Source organism: Athene noctua, chromosome 7 (genome assembly GCF_965140245.1).
Source record: "Athene noctua chromosome 7, bAthNoc1.hap1.1, whole genome shotgun sequence".
Lineage (NCBI taxonomy): Eukaryota > Metazoa > Chordata > Aves > Strigiformes > Strigidae > Athene > Athene noctua.
Genome location: NC_134043.1, coordinates 18,922,585 through 18,941,915, shown reverse-complemented (window position 1 = coordinate 18,941,915; position 19,331 = coordinate 18,922,585). Strand labels below are relative to the sequence as shown.

The following is a 19,331-nucleotide window of genomic DNA, read 5'->3' as shown; positions in this document are numbered from 1 at the left end:
TGCATCGTCTTTTTTTCCTTCAGCTCTTCCTTTATTGGGGAAAAACCAAACAGGTTATGGTAAAACCTTGATGTTTATTTTGAAGTGCTTGAACTTGCTTACTGCTTTAAAATCTGGGGGGTTTTTCCCTCTCTCTTTCATTAAAATCAAATTTCAACTCTTTCAAACCACATTAAAGTCACTTACTCTTTCAGACAAAACAGGAAAAGACTTATGAAAAATAAAGGATGAATTATCTGATTTGAATGCAAGAACTCTGCGTCAGCCTGCATGGAGAGTTGTATGTAACCAGGTCTACACACTGTAGTTGTAAACACAAGCCAGTTTTCTAGAAGTAAGGGTGGAAATGAAGGGTCACTTTGGTAGTTGATAGCATTGAACTGCTGCCTAAAAGTGCTTTTGTCTTGCTAAGTGCGGTGGTGATGTTCTTTAGAGCAGAGATGATACTTCACTGGAATTCAAAATGATCTGGAGTGTTTGCCTTCCAGCTGCAATCTTTAAGCACTTTATTTCTTTAAAGATAATATCTGATTTTATTATCCTTTTGGCAAGATCACTATGCTGATGGTGTGTATCAGATAGAGGACTGTTCTGCCCAAAGCAAGGCTTGGGAAAGAAAGAGAGGAAAATACAAACTATTGCGTTTCTTCAGCCAAACGCTTTACCAATTGCATGATCCTTGACATAGCTTTGCATTAATGTGTATGGCAGGAGAGGGGCTCTGACCTAGTCTTGGGCACCCAAGGGTGCACCTAGTGGCAGAGAGCAGTGCCTGGGTGATCCAGTGGGCCCCTGCACCTTGCCACCAGTGCTGGATAGGCAAAGTGGGGGGCGCACTCACTGCAGGCTGTGCCACCCTGGAGAACACTCTTTCCCTTTGGAGACAGTCCTTCACATTACACACCTGCTTTTGACATGTCCCAAGGGCTCCACCAACCCTGCGACAGGCCAGGCAGCCTGCTGGGTGTGCTAGCTGGGGTCATGCTGCAGGCAGTGCTCAGCCCAAGCCTTTGGTCACACAATGCTAATCCAAGATGCTGAGCATAAATGTGTTTCTAGTGGAGCTAGCGAAAGGGACTCAGCTAGAGGTTAGGAAACTTGATTTACATTAGTTTATGCAATGAAGACATCCTTGACAATGATGGCTCTTACTATTAATGAAGAGAGAAAAAAACTTCATCTTGTATGCCATGAAACACATTTAGACTCCTCTAATTGAAGAAAAACCATTTTTACCATTTTGTCGTAATTTAAATACAGGCCCAGTATGTTGCCTAAAATGCAGTGGATGAGAAGGTGAATACAGAAAATTTTTAAAGGGTTTTGTTACATTATTCCTGTTCAACATCATACTGAATTAATCTCAGATTAATAAGCAGTTTTTCTGAATTAAGTATGAATGCAACCTTGCAAAAGCTGTATGTAATAGACTCAGAATAATGCAGGTTGGAAAGCCTTTGTGCTATTTGCTTTTCTAATTAGCCCCATGATAAACTTAGCTCTCTTACCATAACTCCAAATATATTTGATAAGAATGAATGCTTTCAGATTAGCAGCTTTTGCCTGATATAATAAGGTTGTGTGTATCATTTCTATCAGGCAATCTGCAATAATGTAATGTCTTTATGTAATATACTTTTATTATATATAGTAAAACTCATTACCAACTGGCTTGTTCAAATGCTGACTCCATCCTGATACATACCATTTGTTTTGAACCGTATTTGCAAACATGCTGCTAATAAAATGTTTTATCTGTTGACAAATACTGATAGCATCATGTTCGTGGGGGATGGTTTTACATTGATAGAAACATTTCGTGCAAGATTATGCACAGACCCTATTTTTTGCTTGTTGTTGGTGATTAGAAAGTAGCCTTTCTTTAGGTGTTGAACAAAATCTTTTATCTTTATTTTCTAAATTAGCTAAACTGGGCAGGAGCAAGACAAATGCAAGCAATGCATTAACTGCAGTGTAACTAAGTACTGTTGATAGCTGAGCTCTGCTAATGACTCTTTTCATATATTGGGCTAGAATATTTGTGGAGTAAGTCAGAGTAGTCTAAAGCACTTTCCTGGTACTCTGTCAGATTATCTCAGAGGAAAAAAAAAAAAAAAGGGAAAAAAAAAAATGCTGTTTTACTCTCCCCTTCTAGCTTTAATTTATGCTATGGTACCTCCACTATACCAGATGAACTTGATTGACTAAAACTGTGCCACCTCACTTTCTGCAGAAACAGCTAACGTCATATGAGAAATACAGTTCATGTGCCAGAATATTTATATGAGTTTGTACTCCTATTCCTCCTCTGCACACTTCACTGCACTTGTTCCTTTTGCTTTGATCAACTACTCCAAAATTATTTGCAAACTTTCACATACATTGGAATAAGATACTCAATCCTACCCTGTCCAGCAGTGTCTTACTGTGAAAGCCAATGTGTTATTTGGTGGCGTTTAAGACATGTATGCTGTTACCTTCCAAACACTTGCAACACTGACATACTCTTTCAACTGTGAAAGATCAGCTGTATCATTCCCTAGCCAACAAATTCTGGCACTGATTAACCCAAACAAATCTGAGGTTTTTGGCTTTCAGACTTGGTCCATTAATTCTATCCAGAATAGGGGTTAGGATATACAAAACCTATTCTCTTTGGCAACTTCTCCTCCAGCTACTAAGAAAAGCCAAGCTGATGTTGGAACAGCGAAGATGTACAGTGCAGTGACCAGAGGGAGTGTGTAAAAGCCTTCATGTGGAATGAGTCAGTCTTTCCCTTTCAGGACAGCTCTAACTGCATCTACCGTCTGAGAAACCTGTGCAGCCTATTTCTGTAGTAAAGAAGAAATCATATCACAAGAAAATACTACTGGATATTTTTTCCATGTCCAAGAAAAGACAGCTTGTCAACAGGCAAGCTTTAACTGTTTAAGTTACCTCACCTTTTTTCAACAGTATCCCCTCACTCAGTACTTACATCAGTGGTACTCTGAATTCTGCTGTGTTTCACCTGTCTCCCTTCAGCTGAATAATGTGATCTCTTTCAACAGCTTCACTGGGATAGGAAGAGATTTCTGGAGAACTTAAAGGTATGTGGCACCCTAAAGACTTTCTACATGCACACTACAGGTGTTCGGGTCAACCTGCTTAGGCAGCTAAGCAGCTTTATTGTTTTAGAACTTAGCATGCTAGTGTTACCAAGGAAAAAAAAAAAGTTTGGAAGATGTTTTCTGCATGTATACACTGCTGATCCTAAATAAGTCACCTGCAGTAGGAATTTTCCCCAGTATTTTCACCGCCTGAAATTCACACACAGGGCTGATGTTTTTAAGCAGTATCTGTGAAGCACTTAAGGGTAATAGAATAAAACAATGGTTTGAAAGAAGGCCAAGAAAAAATTTACTAGTAAATAGGATGTTTTGGTAAATAGTTTTAGCTTTTTGGAAGCACAAATAGAACGTGACTTTTCTTTTGTGTGCTTCAGTCTTTTCCCAGTGGGAAGTACTTTTCCACCAATGAGAAAACACCATGCTTTGCCTTTCAGTGAATGTAAAAAAATCTTTCTTACAGCCTTGCTTTTGTATCTTTTTTTTTTTTTTCAGGTATCTTTAGCCAGTCTCAAAGATAATCTGTAAGCAGAATATATGTAACTAGGAGCATAAAGCAGTTATTCAGTGATGCCCACAGAAAAGAAAGGATATTCTGAGCCATTAAGCTAAGCATGAGTAAACTCACTCGGCATGGTACCTAGGGTGGCTTTGCTGGCCAGGCAGGCCATGGGCAGGAGGGGAAGGGCCAGTCCCTGAAGCTCCCTGGAGCAGACTTAGTCTTGCTGTGTTTCCATCCTGCCAAGCTCTGACAGTGCTCCGGCACAGATCACTTGCCCAACAAACTGACCTGATGCTTCCTGAATAGCCTTGCTCTTCCCTTCTTTTAGATTTTATACCTTTCCATGTTGCTGCTTTCCCTTCTGAATCCTTGAGCTACTGCCAATCCTGTCCCAACAGCTCTACCTCTGTAATTTTACCTTTCTTGCCTCTCTACAGACTTTCTCACAGCCTTTTTTCAGCAGCCTGAGGCAAGGTTATGCAGCTGGGCAGGATCAGAGCTGGGCCCTGGTACACAGCCCTGGGAGTGTGGAGGGAGCAGGGGCTGCAGTGAGGGAGTGACATACTCCAGGTCTTCCTTCCTGTCAAGAAAACCATTTAAGTGCAGCTGGAGGAGTGGGTATTTGGAGACATCCAAGTATTGCTGTCTTTGCCAGAACAGAATGAAAACTAGGTTTCAAACAGCTTTAAGAGGGACTGGTGTAGCTTGGTAGAATAAAATGCTTTGGAAGTTAGCAGCTGTGTGTATTGTCAGTTTGTGACCTTTCAGCCCCGCTCTGCTCATTTTCCATAGTTCAACAAGTTCCAGCTGTTGGTAGGCAGAGGGTTCACGCGTGAGAGGGAAAGTGCAGGCTTCACCTAGTAAAATACCCATTGCCACTTGTGCTGTGTCATGAGCACAGAAATTACTGAACAAAGACAGCAGTAGGGAAGTAAGCTTGTGTACAAGAGTGGAAACCCTTGGGGTTTAAGTTGTTTCTTAGTAAACTGTATTTAAGAGACTGGTCAAGCTCCATCTTCACTGTGGTGTCTCTAGAACTTTACCCTTCATCCTAGGGTGAATTTTGAAGTGATGAAAATCTAGATTTTAGCTATTAAAAAAAAAAAAAAAAAAAAAAGCAGTTCCAGGAATTCCTCTCCTGAAAATATTTTGCAGATGAAACTAGCCAGTCATCTCTGGGAAAACAATTCAGGACAAACCACTGCATGTATTACAGTAAGTGTATGCACAGCTCATCTATTCGAGGTGGTGATCTGATCAGCCCAGCAATGCATGGTGCTGCCCCGTCTCAAGGCTGCAATTAATTTCCTAAGCAGCATTGTGCTCATCAGCAAACCCAACCATTGGGACCTGTCCTTTTTTAACCGGACTCACAGAGGTGAGTGAGCGGTGCAGAGCCCTGGGCTCAGAGGGGCACTGTGCTCTCTTTGGCTTCTAGTGCAGGCAGGGGGTCAGACTGAGAGGGACCCCCGCGCCCCAGCTGTCCTGCTGCTGTTCTTCTTGCCCAAGAGCTTAAATAACTTGCAGCCACCAGAGGGCATCTTTGTTATAAGCTGAAATAATCAAAAAAGCTAAACACCCATTCATAGCATGTAATTATAGTGCATTTATAGTTACCTATAATTAAAACGAAAACCTCACCCTGCCTTTGCCAATACAATCCAAGTACTCACATTTCTAATAATGTGGTTTTACTCATCATTTAGACAGCAGTAGGGTTGTCTTTATCAGAGGAAAAAAAACCCTCTAATTTTCTTTTGGTTAACAAAATGCATAAGGGTGCCTTCACTGCATAGCAGGCAAGGAAGGAAAAAAAAAAAAACACAAAAAACAACCAAGGGAAAAATGAATCTAATCAAAACCACAACATCACCAAAACCACAAGTGCTCCAGGCAGGGTCAGGGAGAATTGACAAGTAGCTTGTATGTGACAGACGAACACAAGAGAAGCCAAACAGCAAGGGAATTCTGGAGAAGTCAAGCAGACTGCAAAGATTAAACCAAGACCAGACCGAGAAACTTTTTTCACATTAACTCAAAGTCAGTCTATTTGCATATACTCTTGGGAGCATCCTTTTTATTATTATTTTATCTTTGTAAGAGCAAATACAATTGAAGATGTATTGATTCAAAACACAGTGTAAAAGAAACTAATACCTTTTCAGGAAATAAAGTCCTCAAAATAAATTGGTATCTTGGGGGCTAAATGAAGAATCTATATTACAAAACAAAGCTATGCAGGGTATTTGGGGTGATACAGAAAAGGCTGCTCATTTTTGCAAAGTTCATTCAAGAAGACCTTTCAGTGGTCATTAAAGGTGACTTCGTATGTATCTATCCAGTCTCCAAGAAGCTTCTTGTAGCGTATCTTTTGGTCAAGGGGAATCAGCTTGCCTACGTATTTCAGACAGCTGTGTTCACCTCTGGTCCTGCTGGACACTCAGCCTTATACTGCATCTTCAGCGCTCCAGGCAAGGCCAGTGTCTCTGACCTACACAATCTTGCTCTTAGATGTGGACTACAAGAAGCATTTGTTAATCCCTCCTGGGGATTTTGTCACTCTTCAAAGCAATTATATGAATTGCTTCTGGACCAGGCCAAATTGCTTTATCGGGCACAATAAAAGACCCAAAGAGCAACCAGAACAAGTAGGACAGTTCATAGGCAGTCATGAATAAAAATACTCTAAGTCTGGAAATATAAAGTATTTCTCTGTTTTGCATACACCCTAGCCTTAGGCTAAACAGTGCACAGACACAGACTTGAATTTCTGGAAGAGGATCTGATCCAGGCGTGTGTTTGCAATTGTTAGGATTGCTTTTTATATTGAATGAGGACTGGGGAGAAAAAGACACAAATCCAAAATATTATTTTTTTTCAAATTTCAGGCCTGAAATATTTCCTTCTCTGTTTTTTTTTTTTCTTTGCAATCTTGAGTACTTGTGATTATCTTCTTTTGGCATCCACCTCAAAGTCAGCATGACTATGTTTGTCACAGGTTTTATATGCTGCTGCAAGCAGGACTCAAATTAGGATTGGTGTGACCAAAGGACAATAGCTCTGCCAACAAGACAGACTTTTTTTGATCTAACTAGCAGATGCTCTGCTAGCGTCTCTCACTTTTTTGCCTCTCTCTTGCCTAAAGGACTGAAACCAGCCTGTCAGCGTGATTGTACTCACGGGAGCTACAACTGTTTGTACAAGATCTGAATCTAGCCTAATACCTACTTTAATAACTGCTGCCAACAGCTACTTGTGAAGGCTCTGATGGTAAATTCCATTCAATATATCATAGCTTTAAAAAGCAGAGATTTTTCCAGAAACGGCTACTCTTTTTATAGCGGCTATTTTGCACCCTAGTGGATTATTTTAGATAGTAACAAATTGTTCCTGCATATCTCTGGTCATCAATCACTTGCAAGAATAATATTGCAGGGGGAGGAGGCTAGAAAGAGACCCTGCTATGATTCAAACCTTGAATTCCTTTTTTTTTTTTCTAACCCCTGCTACTTGACAGTAGTTTTGGAAGAAGAAGAAACTACCAGACATATTAAAGACCTGGCATAAAATATTGGACCAGCTTTTCAGGTGTCAGTGAGGGGCAGCGGGTCTAGAGGTGCCTCTCCAGTCCAGACTTAAGATCTTAGCTAGCTTTAGCTTTACAAGCAAGCCTGAAGGCTACTGACTGCCAGTCATCCTGACAAGGTGATGACTAATGGGGACAATTAGCTCCCTCCCTAACATGCTGTCTGTCATGGCGATTTGAAAGGGAATAAGAACACTTTTCCCTGAGGAAACAGGTTGGCAAATGGGTTTGGGTCTGTTAAAGCTTTAGTGTAGTTTCATATTAACAAAATGTCAAAAAGTTGTTCCAATGAAGAGCAGGTTCAAGCGCATATTGTCTGCTCTGTAAATTCCTATTTAACTCATGTTCACATACTGAAAAATTCACTGTATAGCCAACCTGTAAGTCAACAGGAGTAAGCAGCAGAATTTCCATTAACTCCAAAGGGAGAAAGAAACAGTTTTGTGTTGTCTGCTTCATAAAGCTTTTTAAATTTTAAGTAGTAAAGATGTATAGGATGAGTTACAAAAATAGCAGCTGTCAGTAATTTAACTTGTTTCTGTCTCTTTCAGAATGGTATTTCTAGTTTATAGACAAAATTGAGACACATCTGTCTGGTTATTATTCATTAGCACCGTTACCCAGCTGCTAATCATTAAAGCTAGTGCTTACAGAAGTGTACTGCATCTCTGATGTATTGATTTTAGCTCCCATCTCTTATAGAAGTTTATTTTCAGATCTGCTGAGTGCCCAGAGCAGAAAGATCAGTTTGTGATGCATATTCACTGCTGAATGTTAAGAACCAAAGTGCCTTCAGTTGGGCAAGTTAAAATTTTTCCTTAGTTCACACTTCTTAGTGAATGAGTTTAGTCTAGCTGACTGCATGGATCTTAGCAGAACTTGCTGAAAAGAAAGGAGAAAGACAAAGGGGTTACCAACACTGAACTAGACTACTCTTTACAGTGACCAAGAAGCAATCAGACTATAATCTAAGAACCACTGTGAAAAGCTACATGACTAATCTGTATTTTCATTGTGTGACTGGTAGGAGGAAGGAGGATGTAGCACAATAGTCAATTTATTAGAAGAACAATGTAGTCATTCAACAGGGCATTATTCTGAACTAATTTAAATGACAGTAGAGCAGCCCACTCTTGCCTTAAGAAAACACAAGTCATTCAGATTCCATATCTAATAATGAAATTGTTCCATTGACTTATTTGTTGACATAAATTACATATAGCTAATATGTTCCTGTTGCAGACCCTGAGGACTCTTTGTTTATGCTAAACGTGAATGTATTCTAGCACATGAATTACTATCCTCCTGCTTGCTTCTTGGGCGCCTCCAGAATAAGTAATACGTTGGCATAACTTTGCCATTTGTCAGCCAGCAGTCTGGTAGCACATTTGCTCGTCAATCTAATTTTAACCTTTTCTCATACGAGCACTTGGTATTTCATGTAAATCAACCAGACAGTCTGTCATTCAATAGGATACTATCTTCATAGTCTTCTAAGCTGTGTGCTCTATCATATGTGTTCGTTTTTAAGTAGCAGAGGAAAAGTAAAACTAATATATTACTTCTGGTTTCTTAATACCAGAATGCCAGGAATCTCTTTATTACCACACCAGAGACAAATGATATGTCTAGCAGAGGTTTTGGAGAATGGGCCTGGTAATGCATTCAGCACTTACTGAATTGAAAGGTCTGTCCCGAATGGTAAGTAGTGCAATGCGTGGTTAAAGGTTTCATAGCACATATTCTAGGTCTGTTCCTATTATCACTGTAATTTGCAGCTAAGAATACAAAAAATACATGCAACTGATGAATTAAAATTATTTCTAAATAATTACTCAGTGGTTCCAACAAGTTTCTTGGTAAAATATTGATGCTGTCTGCAAAAAAGAACGTAATTCTTTCTGAAATACAGATACGTTTTGTGAGTGCTCACTTATTTTGATAATTTGTATAAATAACATGAAAGTTTTACTGGCATATCCTTTACTTTGTAAGGCTTTGCAGAAATGGATTTGGCTACGAAAATAGTATGCTTGAAGTTTAGCTGTTTTATTAGGGTTGCTGTAACTATGTATTATTTTAATATCTTTTATTGTTTAAACACAAATGAAGGTCATAGTCCATTTATGCAGCTTAAAACCCATTCTGGCTTTTTCAGATATTTTACTGCATTAAGAATGTTTAAAAAAGGCAATTGCAAAGTTGTACTGTAATGATCTGTGATGTCTGCTAAGAATTCAGTCCCACACAACACCTGTAATTGTTCACTGCAATGTACGGTAGTTAACTGTTTTAATAATTATGAAAACTATAGTTTGACAGATCTAAAATTTCCTTATTAATACTTTGAGACTATTAATACTGCATAACATTTCCCTCCACTCAGGCTTATGACCGATAAAATAAAGCTACCTATATTTAATACCAGATTCTGTTCTGAATAGTAATTTATGACACTGTACTCAGCCTGGGGCAGACCCTGAACAGTGCCCGCATTTCTCCCCAGCACAGTGGTTAGTAGTCCCCTTACCAAAGAGCAGAAGCGAAGCTCATTCACTCCTGTAGCATCACAAAGCCCCTCCTCTGTCCATACTTTCTTGTGCTGCAGACTCCATCATTCTTTGAGTCCATCCCCGTTGCTATGCCACTTTTCTAGCAACATCCATGCACGGTATTACCCCAGAATTTACCGTTATTGCCGTGGAATTAATTTACCTGTGTTGAGTTTCTGGGTATGAGTTGTATCTGATGATCTTTGTGCAATTTCTACCACAAAGTTCTGTTTGTGGTTGAGGTAGTGTACTGTAATTGAAGCAATAACTCATAAACTACTTCCATCACCACCTCCAGCATCTTTTATATCTACAAATTACATATGGGCAATATTTGCACATCATGATCTAAAGTGATATAAGACATAATTTAGCACTAGTTTGACCCAAAGTTTTAGCCACAGGTTATATAAATATCTTCAGGAACAGAGACCTGAGATTTCTGGCCATCTTGAATAAATATACATCAGAAGAATTTGCCCCATAAAATATTCAGATACTTCTATTATTTAATTTTATACAGCAGGGGTATACATCATTTTATCCTCCATGGTCTGATGAAGTTCTCACATGGGAGTTTGTTGGGCTTCTGTGTCTAGAGTTTTTATGCCAGGCAGCTGCAGTGTTTGCTCTCAGGGATGTATCTAGGCAAATTCAATACTATCAGTGAGGTGGATTGTCATAAGGGGTGACAGCATTTGGTTTCACTGAAGTTGTCAAAAATAATTCTACATGTAATTTGTTCATTGCATGTTAGATCCTCTGGTTTACCACCACTGTTCTTGCAGCACCAAACTTTACCTAGTTCTGGGAAGCGTATGTTACCCATAAGTGTTTGCTCTGAAGAAAGGGAGTTCATTTCTGGGAAGGGGGGGAAGGGGGCTGCATTTTATTACAGGAAAAATATTTTCTTGTTTTACTTATTGTGTATTAAGGCTCATGTAGTTGTGTTTAACAAACATCCTCTTTCCCTTCGAATTTTCCATGACTCTTGATCCTTATGGATTATTGAAGAAATGTAATCGATCAACAGGGTCACAAGTTACAGAATTATATATGGGATGAATCTAGCCTCAGATCTTTATTTAAGAAGGAAATTAATCTCTTAATTCTGTGCCTGTATGAAGAAAAAAGAAAAATTATGGTAACGAGTTGCTGCCATTGCAGACAACATTTTCCCTTGGGTATATGTCTAAGGACAAACTCAGTTCTAGTTATTATCAAGATATTCCTCCAGGAATCCAAAGCAAAATCTAACCATCTCTATTGGAATGGCTGTTTTTCTCTTTTCATGTGAATTTTTTATATAATTCAAAAAGACTCTTAAATGCGTTTTCAGGTACTGCTAATAAGACAGCTTTAAAAATTATTTCCCCAGAGACATTAATCATACTAATTCTAATAATGTCCATTGCTTTTTTAGTCTTGATTCAGTCCCGCATATTAGATGCAAGTGTAGGTATCAAAGTCCAAATTCAGCTTACTTCATTGTTTATGTAAAGTTTCCTCCAAAAAGGGAAAGCAGATGCCACCCATGGGACAAGTACAGCTCGCAGTTATCATTTGCAGCAACCTTGGTATTAAATTGGTGCACAGAAGGTAGGTGACACAACAATGTACTGTCAACCTGAGTTGCATGTGTGTGGGCCTTATATGAAAACTAATGAGAAATTAATGAGAAATTAACAGTAGTTTTATGCTTAAATTATCTTAATGGTATATTGTACTTTTCCACTGTACTGACCATGGACCAGAAGTTTTATCACCAATTATTATTAGAAAGTCATTCTGTATACATTTAAATTCCATTTTTAATGACATGTAGTAGAATTCCTTAGTGTGTCACAGTCCTCGGACCACTTTGATGGTAAAAGTCCAGGAAAATTGTCGTAATGACTTGTATTCTGTAAATGTGTATCAGCACCTGTCACGTGGAGCTGGGCTGCTGGGTTTGTGCGAGGTCAGGGGACATCTCCAGTGCTGCAACACACTGGGTCTCACTCGCGTCCGGCGGGACAGCTCAGAACCCCCCTCCCCCCTGTCACACGCTTCCTGGCTGCTGCCAGCAGCTTGTGCTTTCGGCACATTGCGGACACGCTGCTCGGTGACCCTGTGCGCTGGACACAGCTTGCCAAGGCAATTTATGACTCACAGTATCTGACTAATTACAGCTGACAGCCAGAAATGGGGAGAGCAGGAAAATGCCTCCCACCCCATGCAACTCCTGGCTGGAGAGTGTGGTGGGCTTTCTTGCTGTGTCCTTCCACATCCATGTTCTCCTAATCAACTGCCAACTTCCAACTTCAGGCACTAATTAGCTTCCAGGGACATATCAGTGAAAAGCCATGATGTGGATTTATAGGGGGCAGCAAGTATTACTCTTCCATTGGAGCAAAATTTGTCCTCTGCTCGTTTTTTCCATCCAATTCTAAGGGACTCTTCTCTTAGAGTGTAGCCTACTACTCCTACTCTGACCTTACTGCCTCTCCTATCAATTCCACTTTGGGTCCATGCCCAGGTCTCTGAAGCTCTTGTGCTTGTTGTTTGTTCCCCTTCTCCTTCCCCTCTGAAACACCTCCACAGCTTGGATTCTTTCAGAGGAAATTGCCTTCCACCACTGTCCTTTCACATCCCAGCACAGGCCAGACTGAACACAGAGCCATCTCTAACCCAAGGCAGCTTTCTGTCAAAAAGAAGATGCAGGCGTGAGTGACACTGACATTAAAGTAACCTCCAGTGGTCCTCACAGCATACCTCCCTGGGGCCTGCTCTCCAGGTATGGTCCTGGCCAAGTGCCACACTGCAGCTCAGCTGGCCCCATCTGAGGGCAGCTCAGAACAGGGACAGGCTGAGCAGAGCTGGAGTGGGGCAGAGCTTTGTGGAGGTGCCCTGCAGCACCTCACATCACCCACCCTCAGAGGGACTCCATAGCTGTTACAGGAGCTGTGCCACTGGCTTGCTGGTGGGAGTCACCTACAGATGCAAGGTGAGTGAATTTTGCTGAGGCATTTAATTTCTTTGAAGGCAAGGAGGGGGAGAGAACAATACAGGGTGTTTATTCTGCAGCAGCACACCCCATGTGCCTGCAGCACAGGGAGAGTCAGTGCAGGTAACCTTTGCCTCCCAGCCTGTGTGCATCACCCAAAGGGCTGTGCCCCAGGCAGTGTGGGGTGGATGTGATGAGGGATGGAGCATGAACTGGTTGTTGTCTTCCTACTTGGGACTGGCAGAGATAGAGTGGTGGCATTATTTATTACTGTAGGTAGAGGGAAAGTGGCAGTATGGGTGGTGAGGGGTTCCCAGTTAGGGCTGAGGCCCATGGGGTCTGAACTGGGCTCCTCTACCCCTGTAGCAGGGCAGCCTGGCCATGGGGAAGGGGCCAGTGGGTTGCCAACCCCACTGTGCTACTACAGGATGCCGTTTCCCAATCCTTCACTAAATGCATCTCTAACCTTACATTAGATCTTCATCTCAGCCCTGACTGATTTCTGTGTGCTTTCCCTTTCCTTATAGTGTTCCCCAGCTTCTTGTTTCCTGCCTGTGTATACACTGGGATACTTCTGCTCTTTATGCCCAACTTCCCACTTAGTACCTCAGAAGGAGGTGTTGTAGCTGTCTGCTGCTCTGACTTGTAACCCACCTGGTACTGATGCTTCCCTATTCATTCCCTAAGGTAATTCTGCCTCCCTGCCTTTTCTGGTTTTGTCTGGGGCTTTGGGATTTGTCTGTTGTTTATCCCAAACTAATTGTATTTTGCTACTCAGATCAAAGAACCTAGGTTTATGTCTGTTAAGATGAAACTGCAATGCAGTTTATGGGGGAGAAACACCTTCAGAAAGTGTGTGTGACCTGGGCAGAAAGCAAGCAAAAGCACTGCATTGCAGAAAGAGGATGGATTAGGATTATAATGAATATAAAACTCTTATAAATCAGAATAGCTTCAACATTACTCTTTAAAATAATGGATTAATTATTCCAGTGACATTGTGCTATGTGTCCCTGTGCTAAGAGGGCTTTTATTTCTCCCCTCTGGAGTGGGGAAAGAAAGTGGTTGCTTAAATCACTATTGACGTACAGCACATGAATTCCAGTTTTGATTTTATGAACAACCTCTATCATCATGTCTCATGTGGACTGCCTCATACTCATTGTACTGTGGGGTTAGACACACTGTCACCATGCCTATAAATAGCCTGCTTGGTTATGAAGGACTATTAGTGTTTCCTCTGGGAAGAATAGGACTTTTGACTAATGGCATTTTAGGCCAGTTTTCTTTAAACTTTCTAGAGGAGATAGGGTTTAGAAAACAGAAAACCTGCTAAAGAAAGCCAATAATCAAGGTATTAATGTTTGAAACACAGATACTTGGTGAGCCTGGAATATTCGCAAAGAAAACCAAAGTTAGAAGGCGCAGAATGGTGGTGTGTTTTTAAAAAAGGAGGCTTGGCTTTCAGGGCAAGCAAGGAGCAATGCAGCTGCCATGCAGAGAAAGAGAAGCTCCCCGTGATCCAGCAGAAAGCTGAGCCGTGGCACATGGATGGCTGTAATGTTGAAGAGTCTGCTCTGCACCCAAAAAGTCCTCAGGGGTACTGGGGAATGGCAGGTAAGGCGATGTGTTTTTCTGTATATTTTTGGAGCAATGTAGGACGTAATTGTGTGTAGAAGACCTTGTGTTGCAGCTATCAACTGTTTAGCTGTTAGTATGATCTTTTGAGCATTGAGAAGTCAGTTTGGTAGGGATGGATGTTTTTAAGCTTGTGGAGGGAGTGAGGATCCCTGGCTCTAAGGATATAGGTCATTCAGGCTGTGTGACCCCTTTTCTGTGAGTAAATGTGCTGGAGACATCAGAGAGAGCACATGTCTTGCTGGCCACGCAGAGGGAAGTTGTACTGCACGCTGTGGGAGAGGTCAAGCACACCATTGAATGACAGGTAACAAGGTTTGGTAGGTGTCTTCTTCTGACTGTTAAATGACAAGCTATTTAGGGGTTTTCCTTACAATTAGCAACTGATCTGGAATTCAGACCCCACCTTCCACAGCCTGGGAAGTTTCCAAGGCACATTGAATCGCCAGCAGCGCCCTTTGTGCAAACAGCAAGTCTGTACACAAGAAGATTGCCCTACTGAAAGAAAAGGAATAGAGCATTACATTTAGGGATGTGACTAACTTCTGAACAGTGAGGAAGGCACCACACTTGCCAGCTATCTCTTCTGTGTGTTTCCTCAGTTGTGGCTGGGGCCATCTGATGAGTGTTTCCCTTTCGCTCCCAGAGCAGCACAGTCTGTCTGCTGTCAGCAGTTAATGAAGGCACTTGCAAGACGCCATCCCCTGGGGAAAAGCACTGCTATGAATAGACCTGTTACTTACGTCTCTGGTTGCAATGCTCTCAGCGCTTCGTTTGCTGTGCCACCATCTCTGATGATTGTGCCATTTTGGAACAATGGTCTTTCACTCTAGAGCTATTGCTATTCAGGATGTCAAAAATCAGTCTTCTTCCTTCTGGCAGAGCTGTAGAACTCGGTGAGTGCTTCTGTGCTGTCCCCAGTGACAGACACAGGTACTGAGGTACCACAGGTTTACCAAAAATGTGCAGAAAGTGAATGAGTAATCTTATTGCAGCAAGTACTTTTAACAGTAGTCTACGATGAACGTCATCATCAGATATTTCATCAGTGTACATCCTACAGTTACGAGGAAAAAATAAAGCTTTTTTTTTTTCTGAGAACAAATATTTCCATACTACTGAAATAGAAAGGGAAGCTGTTAATCTGATGAGAAGTATTAGAGAACATCACCTATTTGCGCAGCTGAGCTTGCATGTTTAGGTATGATTAAGCTCCTGTTTATATGAAGTTGGATGTTGGTCTAGACAGAGGTGAGCTATGAAAGAAACAACATCAGCGAAAATAAAGACAGATAAAGAATGATGACTCACGCTAACATATTGTCCAAAGTATGTAAGATCATGTAAATACTTACTACGATTTGTAGGGCAGTCTTGTTAATGCCAGCAAAGTCAAGGACTACTGAATGCAGTAAGTCGCTTTAGTGACAGAGTTGTGTGGCTGAGACCTAACCCAAAATAATTTCACAGTTGAACACCTTTGTAAGAAACTTTAGCTAATTAACAATATTGATAAATGGTCAAAAAGAAAAGAACTAAGTAGCATTCAATTTGAACATTACCTATTCTCTCTTTGGGAGATAACGGGGACAACTTTTTTTAAAGCGTTTATTTTTGTTTACTTACACAGAATTTTTAGCAGACTTGGTGGTCTTAACAGGCTTCCCCCAAATCAAGCTGTCACAATTTTAGTTCTCAGAAAGCTACGGTGAGGTCTTTGGCAAAATGCAAATCTGCATCATGATCTAAATGTCTGAACCATTTCTGCATGAGCAGAGTTAAAGTTGTTGTCTCGTATGAACTTTTGTTCAGGTGCCTCATTCTCCTGCTTATATAGAAACAAACCAAAAAAATGCCTTGTTACTCATGCTTTTCATATTAATTCTGGATGGCTGACTAAGTTTGAGTGATTCATGACCTATGTTAAAATTTAACATCAGCCTTTAATGTGTTCGGCCTGACACATGGTGTGACTTACAATATTGATATATCTCATCGACCCAGCAATCTGCATCAGCTTGCCGAAGCATGCCATGAAAGGAAAATGATACAGTAGTCCTGATCTACTTCTCTGTCAAAGTTTTAATTAAAACATTCACACTATCTGTTAAGAGTGAAGGGGCTTGAGGAAATTCATAAGATGCCTGTCCTGTCATTAACAACATTTCATTTTGAAAGTTTAGGAAGATAGGAATATGCTTCTTAAATCCAACTTCTGTGACCTGGTCAGCATCTCAATGGTACCCAAAACTCTTATCCAAGTGCATGGGTACAGAGGTGCAAACCTGAGGCCAGGTTTCTCCATTAGGATTTGTTTCTTATTGCTGACACCCAGACAGCCTGAAGGCTGTGACAAGGCAATGCTCAGCCATCTGCAGGCTTGTCAGCTGGGAGGTAGAGATTGATCAAAATGAGGTTTCATTCAGTACTAGCTGCTCCTGAAATGAGACCAGACCAGACTACCTAGGAACTGTGCTCGTACAATAAAGCCTCCTGGCTGTGTCTGCAGAGGTGTCTTATTAAGGTCATACAGAGACTGCGTTTTCTTCCCTTAGCAGAACTGCCTAGAGGATAGGATTGCAAATGCCGCCTTCTCTTCCCAGGGTAGAAAACCTACTTGTAATGATGATCCTTATCAACCCTCGATGCTTCTTGCCCCCTTCAGTCCCACAGTGCCATGCTAACAGCAATTCATCTCATACAGTAGAAATGGATATTAAAACAACAGCAAATACTTCAAATGATTGTTTAAAATCAGCTTCAGCAAGATTTGCTCCCTCTCTGACCTTTTCCTGGCTTCTACATCTCCTGTGATTGGCTGTCTTCCACCCGGGCTTTCAGGCTCAGATTTAGAAATCCCCTGTTCCCGACACTGGACTGTTATTTTTCTGGCAATATTTACCTGCTCTCCTTGTAGAATCAAATCAAGGCCTCTGTGATGCCTGTGCTGTTATTCAGAGTATTAGTTGACATTATAAACAGAGAGAGATTGTCAGATTTCTCCCACAAGAGCTGCACTAAGGAATTTCTTCAGCCAGGAGGGCTGCCCATGTTGGAGCTTTTGGCGCTCTGTCTGACCCTGAGCTTGGACAAGTTCTGGTTGCAAGAGAGGAGCAATTTCTTCCAAGGAACAGTCTTCCTCAAGGATCACTATAACAACAGAAGAAGCACAGTACCAGCATCATAAAGAAAACCATGTACTATGAAGACTGTGAACTTAGAAGAATGTAAGCAAAAGGCCAAGTCGTGAAAGATTTGTTAGTATGTAAGTTCAGAAGCACGAGCTAAATCAAATTATCATTGCTCAACACACAAGCATAGCAAATAAACCCAAGAGGGACTTTTTTGAAGCAGCAGGGGAAGAAAAGAAAAATGCTCCTGTAAAAGTGGTAAGGATGAATCAAGTGGTAACACATAAGAACATAAATATCAGTTCAGGAAGAAGGAAAAACAGGCTTTATTACTCCATGTGAGCAAATTGATGATGTAGGAGACATAGTAAAAATGAATGTTTTTATCAGTAATGTGACTGCTCAGGCATCATGAGTAGTTGTGTGTCAGCACAGTCTGAATAAATAACTGCAGTGATTTTGTTTGCTTTTGTATATGTTTAAAGCCATAAATGTTGATTAACTTTCCCAAAATGAGACAGAAAATGATGACACCATGAAAAAATTATAAACATGCACTTTCCACAAGACGACATTAGCATATTCAGTCCACTGCTGGCACTATTTATTTGATAATCTTGTTTGAAATTGTTGCCATGATTTTGACTTGTAGGTCATGTACCCATACCCTTTTATCTTCAGGTTAACATCTCACAGGTAGAAGAGGGGGTTTGTGTTTTTCCTACATGGAAGAATGTTCACACCTACGGAGCAAGAGAGGAACTTCCCTAGCTTCAAAGTCCAGAAAGACAGATGAAAAGTAAAATGAATAAATGATATGTTGGATTGACTGTTTTCTGGCTCAGATTTCTTCTGGGTAGCAGTCAGCACCTGATGTGCCCAAGTTAGGAACCACTGCTCTTGACTGTGTCTATAGAAAACATGTTGGCCCAAGACCTGTGTTTGCCATTCTCTAGAGGTTTCCTTATAACCACACTCACGGGTTGGCACAGTCCCTGGGTGCAACCGTAGCACCAGTGTTTGACCTGTTTGAATTCTTCCTTGGTCTCTCCTGTTGCTTTTGGACATTACTGAGCAGAGCTGTCATTCTCTGATGCAAAAGGCATTCACCTGCCTCTTCCAAATCAATGTTAACTTGTTAACCTCTTTACCCTTATGTATATTTTTGATAGAGTTTTTAGATTTAGTGAACTTATGGAAGTTAGACACCCAAATGCCTCTCCTGAAAAGGGTGGGCAGGGTCTTGCTCTAATTGAGAGTCTCATAAACCAGATCAGTATCTTACTGTAGACCAAAAGCAAGAATAATGTTGGAAAGAATCAGATCATAAATGACTGAAGTATAATGAGTAACTGACAGCTGTGACTCAGTGTCTGCATTTCTTCCGTAACACACCACTGTATTGTAGACTGGCTTTGAATAGGTTTTTCATGTAGTTTCAGGTAATGATTAACTCCCAGTAACTAAAATATCTTTAGGAGAACTGATGAGACATTTCACACAGCTACTCAAGTTCATAGCTGTTTCAAGCTTTTACTTTATCTCTTTCATTCAAAAATACACTTATTTTAACTGAAGCTATTTTAAAACTGTCCCATAAATGTAAAGTCAGCACTGCTATTGCAGCATAATTTCAAGCTAAAATGATTGTATTCCAGGCAGATGCACACACAGTATGTGTGTGTGATTTTATCGTTTATTCCATTTATAAAACAGAAGCCATTTTAGCATCTGTGGCAATGCAATCATCTCTGGGATGAAATATAACTTTGTGCCAACTCACACTGGAGTATAAAAGACTGAAGGAGGGACTACTAAGAACACAAATC

General features: G+C 40.8%; 1 protein-coding gene across 1 annotated transcript in view; it reads left to right on the top strand.

Annotated features, from left to right (window-relative positions):
- Positions 1-13,382: 13,382 nt before the first annotated feature.
- Positions 13,383-19,331, top strand: part of ITGB6 (integrin subunit beta 6) — a 49,302-nt gene continuing 43,353 nt past the window's right edge. Inside the window, exons 1-2 of the mRNA XM_074910235.1 lie at positions 13,383-13,420; positions 14,202-14,350. The gene's annotated coding sequence lies outside the window, so the exon portion shown is untranslated. The remainder of the gene's footprint in view (positions 13,421-14,201; positions 14,351-19,331) is intronic.